The sequence below is a fragment of the Saccopteryx bilineata genome, chromosome 12, assembly GCF_036850765.1.
Source record: "Saccopteryx bilineata isolate mSacBil1 chromosome 12, mSacBil1_pri_phased_curated, whole genome shotgun sequence".
NCBI lineage: Eukaryota > Metazoa > Chordata > Mammalia > Chiroptera > Emballonuridae > Saccopteryx > Saccopteryx bilineata.
In genome coordinates, this window is record NC_089501.1 from 10,683,817 (window position 1) to 10,695,413 (window position 11,597).

Genomic DNA, 11,597 nt, shown 5'->3' on the forward strand with positions numbered 1-11,597 from the left:
GCGCTGGGGCTGCCCAGAGACTCTGCCCTCAGCCCACAGAAAGGCCTCTGACCCTGCCTCTCCGTGGGGCAACACGGGCACCCACTTCCGTGGCTTAGGAAGAAATCTCTCTTCCACTAACTGCGCACCGACCAGGAGACCGGGTAAAATGGCCGCTCCGCTTGTCTTTCTTTGTTTGGGTTTGGCGCGAGTGTTAGCTTGTATTGCCCGGGTTGCCACAGGATCAGATTTTCCTCGGCTTGGATCTCTGAGCCACAGCCTGGTTCGGCCGTTTTTGCTGCGGCGGCCTGGATCTATTCACCCCCTTTGCCCGCCTCAGTTTCTAAATTCACAGTTACCAGAAAAAGCCGCCCTGTTTAGGTTAGTGAGGAAGGCGGAGCATTTCTTACTCCCTATTTCCTTCGGGGTTTGGTTATATATTTAGCCAATTTTTCACTCAATCATACCTTTGGGTGTATTGCGAAGAATCTGGAAGCTCCAAGTATAAGTTTTTCTGTTTCTGGTTGAAGATCTTGTTGAGTTTTGGGGGAGATTTATCGGTATCGCTTCCTACTCCGCCATTACTCTGACGTCATCCCAAAATTTATTTATATAAAAAAAAAAGATGGTGCTGCCCACATGGAAGCCCGTCGCCCAGGTGATGGTATTGGTTGCCCTTCTTGCTTGGGATGGGTGTGATTATATTAATGTGTGTTGGGGGCGGGCTATGGGCAGGCAGAATTCTTGTAGCCTGGGGCTTGGTTTTAGGACTAAGCCTTTCCCACCCTTTTTGATGTGGGGTGGTGCAGTCTCATGAGGAATCCCATTATGCCTCAGATAAGTGACTTTGTATCAGAATCAGACTGGGAGCTCTCTCTCTCTCTCTCTCTCTCTTGGTTCCTGAGGAGAGCAGAGAGAGGCCACATGAAGAAGGCCAGGAGAAGCAGCCAAGATGGTGGAGTGCTGAGTGAAAAGCCAGTTTGTACAGAGTTTGTGCAGGGAGAAGGAAGGAGATGGTGAACAGAAGTGAGTAAGTCTGGTGAGCTAGAAACCTTTGATTCTAGGAAACTCAGATAAGTCAGTAGCTTTGTGAGTACTGAATGAGTGGGTTTTGGAGCCCAGTGTGTGTTTTTACTTGCCTTCCAGGTGCAAGCTAGGATTAAAGATGATGGCCCACCAGTTCTTGGCCCCATTGTTTCTTTACCGACTGTCTGAATCTAATGCGAACCTTCGTTGGCCAGGCAGCTCTGATGGTGGCCCTGGCTACTGGCTTTACAGAGATGACCATCAAAAATACCATTTGCAGAATAAACAAAAAGGCAGGGTATGTAGGAGTGGTCTAGGGGGAGGTGGTACTGGGCTGGGCAGATTCAGAGTATAATTCTTTTTTCTCTGATTCCTTGAGTGCATGTTATAAGCAACCCTGCTTTTAGATTTGCAATAATACTTCTCACCAGAGGAATGTTCTGGAGGCAATTAAGTATATGTGCATATTCAGTGTTTAGAAATTTGGCCTATAAGCAAGTAAGCTAAATGCAATGCCGTGGTTATGAGCACAGATTTTGCTCTGCTGAATTCTAGTGGCATGACCTTGGGCCATCTACTTAACCTCTCTGTGCCTCAGTTTCCTCGCCTATAAAATGAGAATAACAGAACTACCTCTCGGTTGTGAGGTAATAATATGTAAAGTACAGTACTACTATAAACAGTGCCCGGGACACAGATATCAGAAGGAATACTCCGCCCAGTTTTCAAGTTAGGTGTAGATTCTAACCAAGCCATTAAAATGGTGGTCTTTTATTTTAATTGAATTTTTTGAGGTGACACTGGATAACATAATTATACAGGTTTCAAGTGCTCAGTTCCACAACACATCTCTGCACATTGCATTGTGCATTCACCCCCCATCCAACTCAAGTCTTCGTTCATCACCTTATCCCCTCCTTACCCTGCTCCCTCCGCACCCTCACCAGCCTTCACCGCATTGTTGTGGAATGTAATGAGCAAAATGAACTGAGGAGCAGAGTCAGACTGATACATGGTGGGTAGGCTGACAGCTATTAGGATGGGAAAGGAAGGTGGGGAAGTATTAGGTGAGGGAAGTGAAGGGATAGAGCGAAAAGGATACAACACAAGAAAAATGGTGAATGTTTTAAATAATGTTGTTTTCTAAAGATAAAAAGAATAGGAAGATCAAAGAGTCCTGACTTCTATGGACTGTGAGTGAAGTGATAACTAAGCATCTTTATACTAATAAGGAAATGAGTTTAATTTTAGCAGAAAAGGCTATGCTTTGAGTTTGTGGATTTCCTGGCCTGGTGTATTGCACTGTAGAATACAGTTTAGGTGGAAATCACAAAGAATGGAAAAGCTACCTGATACTAGTCAACGATATTAATAACATGATTAGAAGTTTCAATGTGCCTTTTCAATTGAACACAAAGTATAGTAATTTCACATAAATATACTACTATGTACAGAAAAATAGCTGTATTCTAACACTCTTACGGCCACTTAACAGGAAGAATCATTTCATCAAGGGTTTCTTGTTAGCAATTAAGTAAATACACTTACTTGGTTGGGTTCCAAAACCAATGATCTTTGTAGGGAGATTCACTCCAGGGCACACACGTTTTATAATGAAGTTTAAGCCCTGCAACTATTCCGTTTGAATTATGATGGAAAGCAACAGTATTTGACATTTAATAATCTATTTAAATTTGTTAGCAATCTCAGTGTAAATTGCTGTGCAGTTGATCACTATGGCATGCTATATGAGTTATGGGATTTTGATTTTAATAAGGTTTGTAAAACTTTAAAGCATTACAATTTTTAGAATTTACTATTTCGTATTTTTACATAAATTAACATGCAAATTTAAACTCAAAATTATTTTTGTATTTTTCCTAAGTGAGAAGCTGGGGGGGGGCGGACAGACAGACTCCTGCATGTGCCCGACAGGGATCCACCTGACATGCCCACCAGGGGGTGATGCTTGGCCCCTCTGGGATGCCACTCTCCTGCAATCGGAGCCATTCTAGCACCTAAGGCGGAAGCCATGGAGCCATCCTCAGCACCCAGGCCAACTTTGTTCCAATGAAGCCTTGGCTGTGGGAGAGGGAAGGGAAGAGAGAGATAGAAAAGAGAGGGGGAAGGGTGGAGAAGCAGATGGGCAGTTCTCCTGTGTGTCCGGCCAGGAATTGAACCCGAGAGTTGTACACGTCAGGCTGACGCTCTACCGCTGAGCCAACCAGCCAGGGCCTAAATTAAAAACTATTTTTAAACTAAATTTAGTCCAGAACATATGTTTTAAAATAATTGGTAAAAAATAAAGTTTTAAAAAGCAAATGTGAAGAAAATTTAGAGAAAAATATGAATACCACATTATCATAATGATTGTATTTTAGCTCAAAGGGACTTTGAAAATCATTTAATTTGCCCACCCCTGGTCCTGTTATAGACAGACTGCCTTGCTGCTCAAGCATAATGATGATCCCTGAGGTCGGGTGGAACCTATGTGGCCATTAGTGGTGCCCTGGTGATAGATGACAAAATAGAGGTAAAGGGATGTTCCCAGACATATTGTTTCTTACTGGTTTTTAGGGTCCTTTCCAAACTCCATAGTGTTGAAATCAAAGTTAACCAGCTAAATCTAAATTCACATTATATAACAGAACATACTGTTTAGTTAAAATCAGTACAGATATCAAAACTGATCTAAATCCTTTTTTTTAATATATTTTTGCATGTGAGAGAGAGGGACAGACAGGAAGGGAGATAGATGAGGAGCATCAACTCATAGTTGTGGTAGCTTAGTGGTTCATTGATTGCTTTTTCATATCCACCTTGACGGGAGGGGGGGGAGTGCTCCAGCAGAGCCAGTGACCCCTTGCTCAAGCCAGTGACTTTGGGCTCAAGCTAGAGACCATGGGGTTTCGAACCTGGGTCCTCTGCATCCCAGGCTGATGCTTTATCCACTGTGACACCACCTGGTCAGGTCTGATCTCAATCTTTAAAAATGCTTGCTTCACAAAGAACTGAATTGGGGGGAAGCAATTTTAAAAGTGCACCCAAAGGAAGGATATAAAACAGAGTAGAAAACATAGTGTATAGCTGTTTAGATAGCAATAGTGTTAAACCTATAAAAAACAATAACAACTAACAGTTCCTTCAGGGCAGAAGATGGGCAGAAATCACATGCAAGAGGCCTTGGACCCTTTGGCAGCACAAAGCTCTGGTGATTGGCCAGGTGTCATGGCTCTCAGTGACGCTCTCTGTGCTTTTCCCTCTCATCCTTTTAATTTTATGGGCTCATGGTTTCAGTGGTCTTTCAGAACAAAGGATCTTTGGAGAGCGTATGAAATGTAGGTAAGAGAGGTCATTGAGGGCCAGCTGACATAGGCACAGGGGAAAAGTGTAAGAGTGGGTATCAGCAAGCAGGGGATAAGGCTGAGATGTTTACTTTTGCACTGGGGGACATGCATCTAACTAAGAAGCTATGTCACTCTTATCCTTTGAACTTCAAAATTAGATGGAAGCATATATGAATAGAAAATTTCAGGTTTATTTCTTTCTATACTGATAAATGACTTAGACCATGGTCATTTGATCCAACCTTCTTACATTTACCTTTGAAGGAAAGGAGCTTTCACTTCTTTGGCATTCTTCACAATGTATAGCATTACGACAGGGGAAAGACAAGAGTTTTATTAAATTTGTCCCAGATTATTAAAGTAAAGGGAGAAAAGGATTCCTAGTTTTTAAGGTTGTTGTTCATTCTTGCAAATATAGTATGTATGCACCCTCTGGTTTGTCCAAGCTTGTTAATTGGGTGTGAGCCTATATTTTCATTCACAATCCACAGAGACTTACTCTAAATCACAACCTATTCCAGTGGAAAAAAAACAAAACAGAAAAGCCCAGGCTGGCTGGCATTGAAAGTGCTGGCAGACAGAAGCAGTAATCTGTTGGTAATTTATAAGGTTTCTGTGTTGATTACTATTTGGGCAGTGTCCACATCATGATCAAGAGTTCACACACTCACAGCTGCCCTGGGAGCAAGACAACATCTGCACAGAAACAGACCAGGATTATTCTGACAATTAAAAGGGCTGGTTACTGCTAATGCGATTGTCAATGATCTTCCACAATAATTTCAATTAAGAGAAAACCAAATGCAAGCCCTCCAAGACCACATGGTGTAGTTAAGGAAGGGCTTTGTGCCCATAGTCAAGGAGCCTACGTTCCCACCGTGGAACTGCCAACACCTAGCTGAAAGAAGATGATATCTGACGTTTGCCCAGACCTAAGAAAGGGTCTTTAGACACAGAAAGAAAGGACCTGCTACTTCAGGAACCCAAAGAAATGGAGAAAGAGAAAGCTCATCTCACACTGAGAAGGAAAAGTGCAGAAACATCAAGGCCAGAACTGAAGGATCCTGCTCAAAGAGAAAGCTGTTGAGAAGTGTCAGATGAAGTGGTAAAAGTGAAGTGGTACCAGGGGGAAGGGCACTTGGCTTAGGTAAGGGTGTAAAGAGGGGCAAATATAAGGTGATGGAAAATGATTTGACTTTGGGTGATGGGTATACAACATAATGAACAATTCAAATGCTATAGAATGATTATCTGAAACTTATGTACTCTTATTGATCAATGTCACTGTTAAATTTAATTTTCTAAATAAAATTTAAAAATAAAACCTCTCATTTTTAGTTCCTACAGTTGCCAGACACTTTTTTTTTTTAATTTCTCTGAAGTGAGAAGTATGGAGGCAGACAGACTCCCACATGTGCCCGATCGGGATCCATCTAGCATGTCCACACCAGGGGGCAATGCTCTGCCCATCTGGGATGTTGCTCCATTGCAACTGGAGTCACTAGAACCTGAGGCAGAGGCCATGGAGCCGTCCTCAGTGCCTGCACCAACTTTGCTCCAATGGAGCCTTGGCTGCAGGAGGGGAAGAGAGAGACAGAAAAAGGAGGGGAGGAAGGGTGGAAAAGCAGATGGGCACTTCTCCTGTGTGCCCTTGCCAGGAATCAAACCCAGCACTTCCACACACCAGTCAGATAATCTACTGCTGAGCCAACCAGCCAGGGCCATATGCCAAACACTTAAAAAATTGTTATTAATATGTTTTTTGGAACATGAAATAAGTTGACCATAATCCTTTTAAACTTTATGTTAGCAATTGCTGCATTGCAAGGCCAAGGGGCCAAGTACTTTTTGTCCATTATTTCTAATTTATAAAACAAGCTTTAACCAAGAAGTATAGTTGTGTCCTGTTGAGGATACGGAGACTCAGAGAGACTGAGATACATGGGGCATGCAGCTGGTAGATCTACTTGATGCATTTATTTCGACACATTCAGGCTAGTTTTGATTATAGAGTTTTTATCAACTTCATACCAGATATGGTATAAAATTTTGTGTAAACCAAGCATTTAATAATAGGAGGTCTTAGAATAATTCTAGGATATTAAATCATGTACAGAGAAGCAGGATGTGTGGCCATGATGAGTGTATTTGTCTGATTATCTTCTGTGTTTGCCATTAGTAGTGTTAAATTCATTAGCCTACTCACAGTCTTACAAATATGATATAGAATATAGAATAATATGTTACAAATATAATAATTGTAACTAATAATTATCAAACCCATTCTTTTTTAGCATAACTTTTCTTGATCAAGCTACTGAAAATCACACCCCTAACATTCTCTCCTCTATCCCCATTATTTTTTTCAATAACACTTATGGCCTTTCTAAAACTTTGCCATACTTGTTCTTGTCTGTCTCCTGCCAGAGAAAGTAATCTCCCTGGAGCTGGGTGGCTCCCTGGAGCTGCTTTCTGCTGTATTCCCAGTGCCAGGTTCAGGGCCCACATCCCATAGGTGCCAGTAAGCATTAGTTGAATGGCTACATGAACAGATGAGCTCTATGGTTCGGGAAGTAACTTTTACTTTATATTCGTTACCTTGTTTGATTGTCTCACAACTCTAAGGCAGGAAGTGAGTCTGCAGAAAGGTTGAGTTACTTGCCCCAAATCTCACAGGTAGGAAGGTAGGAAGTGCTAGGTTAGGGCTTGAGCCAGGCCTTCTGACTGCAAAATTAAACAACCACATTATGGAATAATAGTGTGTGGGGGGTGAAGGTGGGGGTGGAAGGGTTGGGGGGTATTTAATCCCTGCAGTTAGATTGTAAAAATTAGAATTTTTTTTCACTAAAAACTCAGTTTTGTTCAACTAAAAGATAATAACCAGAGAATACTAGCTTTCTTGCATTACTAATAAAAAAAGAATTGCTTGTAGGAGTGGGAAAAATATGTCAGTAAAATTCTCCTTTCATCACATTTTTTATGACATGTATACACATAAAAACCGAACTTACCACCTTCCCCTACATTAGACTAAAAATGTAGGTATCATCTCTTTGTAGAGTGCTATATAGCATGTTTAGCCATTTATAGTATCAATCTTAGTTCATCACACTCTTCAGAGTAAGGGAAAGTTTGATTTCCATTTTCCATCCAAACTATTTCCAGCTCTCTGTTCCTAACTCTTCTCAAAATAGGGAAACACTAAAAATATGTCTCTTTGCATTCTGAGATGGTGTCAAGTGTTCCTGCGCAACACACTGGAGATCCAAGGATGGAGAGATGAAACCGTGGAGTGTAAAACACAGCATGTTTGAATTGTGATGGTGTTGTCAGTAAGAGACTCATTTAAGTCTTACTTTTCTTTCTGTAGTACCTCATGCTAAATTTAAACATTTCATGGATGAATTCTGCCCTGAAATTAGAAGAAACCATTACAGCTTCATTCAAAGTCAGGAGAACTGGATTCAAACCCTAGTTTTGCCAGTTGCTTGCTTGTGACCTTGAACAAGTCAGAAGCTATTTCCTCCACTGGGAAGTAAAGAATTGTGCTGGTCCTGGCTGCTTCTGTGGATGGAGATCATAATTACACAGAGCATACGAAGGACTTTGTAAACATTAAAATGCTTTACAAATGTTAACATTTTACTCAAGAGATTTTTGTGACACATTGGATGGAATAAAAAACAGGAATTGCAATAATAATGTTTTTTAAAATTTATTGCCTTATATTATACTATAATGCAGATACACCATATTTCATAATGTTTAATAGTTGTGGCCATTTCAATAAAAACAATCTTGTCATAAATAATCAACATTAAACAAAATAACCTATTATAATATTTTATCTGTAGAAAAGACAGATTTGTTTTGCATAAAGTAATGTTTTTCTACAGATGTGTTTCTGTTTATTTTCTTACTATAGTTTTGCCAACTGGATAATGTATTTATATGATTCAAAAAGTAGAAGTTTAAAATTACATGCAACAAAAATTAAATAAGTAAAAACAAACTGTAAAATATATAAAATTATATGCAACAAATAGTATCCTTGCTTTCTTTGTCCCAAAATGGCCCAGTTCCTTTGCCCCTCCAATGAGGAACCTCTGTATGAGTGCCTTATAGATTAATTGGGACTGTCTTTATAAATATGCAAGTTTTAGGTCTTTTTTTTTTTTTTGCAGTAACATGGACAGTTCTTTTGATTTAAGGTAGGGAGAGAGGAGCTAGGAACTAACTTTTCTAAGCAGTGACATAATGTGCCCAGGGTCACACATTGTTTTGGTGGCAAGGTCAGTTTAGGACTTAATCTGTTTGATTACAAAGCTGGTATTTGATTCAGTGTTTCAGACTGGAGAGTGCTTGAGTTAGAGGTCACAGAAAGTGAAAGGAAGGTTAGGGTGGAAATGATAAGGGAGCAGGAAGAAGTCAGTAATCTGTTTGTCTCTATTCTGATCCCAGTCCAGGAGTGCCAGGAGTGAGCCACAGTGTTGTACACTCACCTGCAAACAGGCTTCCAGCCTCACCACACATTGAGAAACTACATAGGCACCTTGGGATGCCTTGCATGATAAGGACTCAGGGGCTCTAAACCAGTGGTCCACTGACCTTTCTATTTTGAGACTGGAGGAAGGTCAGTAAGTGACCCCAAATGGGAGGCTTTCTCTACTAAGTTAGCATTTTGAAGAGCTGACCAAAGGGTAATACTATCCAGAGGAGTACAGAAAAAAGTGTTCAGATACCCATTTTTACCACTTTTCAATGGGCATTTTGAAACTTTTGACCTAATGAGTAACCACTGAGGTCAGCCTTTAGCTAATTAGCTTTTCTTGGGGACTCTGAGATTCTGAGATAACATATATTTTTCAAAAAATTCTTGATCCTTGGAGAGATTTAATTATAAATGGTTGGCCTGATATTTTTTTCTTGAATACTGTATTCTTAAAACACACACACACCTTTCTCTTACAAAACATCAACATAATTGGGGGATCTGTTGGAGCATCACATGTATGGTTCTGACCATCTGCCCTCAGTCATTCCAAAATAACTCAGGAAATCTAGTTTGAATTTCAAAGATATTTCTAAACTTCATTTTTGCTGCATTATGTTATCCTAAAAAATTTGTTCAACTTTTATTGGTCTTTCTCTGTGTGGTTGTTTTCATGGGCTTCTGTTGTCTTAAATCTGAAGAGCAACACTCAGAAAGCTTCATGTGGTTGCTTGTCCAGAGAGGTACTCAACAGAATGGAGTCATGGAGTCATGAAACTGTATTTTCTTTTTTCTTTCTTTCGTTGATTTTATTTTTTTCTGAACTGCATAGTGTATCCTTATCAAAAAATTGGATAAAGAAAAAAATTCCAGGGACATCTAACTTGTTGCATTTGTCAAAACTACTTTAGGATTTAAACAATTAGTTCTATTAGTCATGCTATACAAAAGAGGGGAAAAGCTAAAGAAAACACTATATAGTGAAAAGTTAAAAGCTTATGATATCTCAGCAAAACATAAAACTTGAACAGAATCTCAGATGTGACTCTTTCTTGCCACTGAACTGTTGATCAAATATCTAATTCATGTGCAAAGTGCTGGAATCCAATGACAGTCATTGCAGCACTATTTTTACAGCAAAAGACTAGCAAAACTTTAGTAACCAACTTCAGGTGTGACTGTGTATCAAATTATGGTACATTAATAGAATGAAATAGTTTACATGGTTGAAAAGAGGAAACAGCAATGTACAAATTATGTCATTGAGAGAAAATCCATGAAAATATTGTATGTAGGCACTGGCCAATTGGGTCAGTGGTAGGGTGTCACCCAGCATGTGGGTGTCCCGGGTTTAATTTCCAGTCAGGGCACACAGGAGAAGTAGTCATCTGCTTCTCCACTGCACTTTATCTTCTCCTCCAGCAGCCATGGCTCATTTGGTTCAACCACATCAGCCCTGGGCACTGAGGAGCCTCTGCCTCAGGTGCTAAAAAAAGCTCAGTTATGAGCATGGCCCCAGATGGGCAGAGCATTGGCCCCAGACAGGGGTTGCCAGGTGGGTCTTGGTCAGGGCACATGTGAGATTCTATCTCTCTATCTCCCCTTATTTGGAAAAAGAAGGAAAATATTTTAAAAAGAAAGAAAAGAAAGAAAATGAGTGTATGTAGATATGCACACACACACATAAAGGATTATATAAAATAATTTAAAACTGTGTATGTTATATGTACTACATAATCAGTAAGTTTGTGTAGGCAAAAGCTACACCTGGAAAGATATACAGGAAGCTGGTAGGAGGAGAGGACTCTGGGGAAAGGAACTGTATATCTGAAGGTTGAGAGAGGAAGGGAGATTTTGATTTCCCCTGTATATGCAGCTTTTTATAAAGTGTTAATTTAAATGTAGGAAGATTACCTATTTAAAAACAATAATTGCTTATAAAATGTAAAGCTTAAGCAAAGGCACAAAGGGTATAAGGTACAGGACATAATGGGAAACCAGGAATCTAAGCCAGTGCCTAGATGGTAAGGAGGAAGAGAAAAGTTAAAACTGGAGGGAACAACAGTGCTAATATGGGGAGCCATTGAAATTATTTGAATGGGGAAGAGTCCTGCTAAGAGTTTTAGGAACATAATTCTGATCACAGAGCGTAGGATGAACTGGTTCAAGCACATGAGATAATGCAAGGGGAGATAGTGAGGCCCTGAGCCAACAGTGCTGCCTTGAGATGGAAAGATAGTGTGAGAAATAGGAAGAAATCACTGGTGGAAAAAAATAATTGACAGGATTCAGGATTCTGGGAGAGGCTACTCCCTCGAAATTCTCACAGTGATAATTTTGAGCTTGGGTTACTGGGACTGTTGTGATACCCCTAATACAAGTGTGCCATGTTCTGTATCAATTCCAAGGTTTTATGCATCCTTTTATTGTAAGTTTATTCTTTCTTATATTTCCATCCCACTTTGGAGGCAGACAATACCAACCCTAGACTTAGCTAGCTACACAAACAACACACCCAAAGGAAGAGGATATACACAGACAAAATAGGAAGACAAAGAAATGCAATCCAAATGAATCAACAAGAGAAATCTCCAGAAAAAGAACTGAGATGGAAATAACCAAACTACCAGATGCAAAGTTTAAAATAATGATTGTTATGATGTTCAAAGATCTTAGAGCAACAATGGATAAACATAATAAACACCTAAATAAAGAGAAAACAAGCATCAGAAAGGACATTAAAATCATAAAAA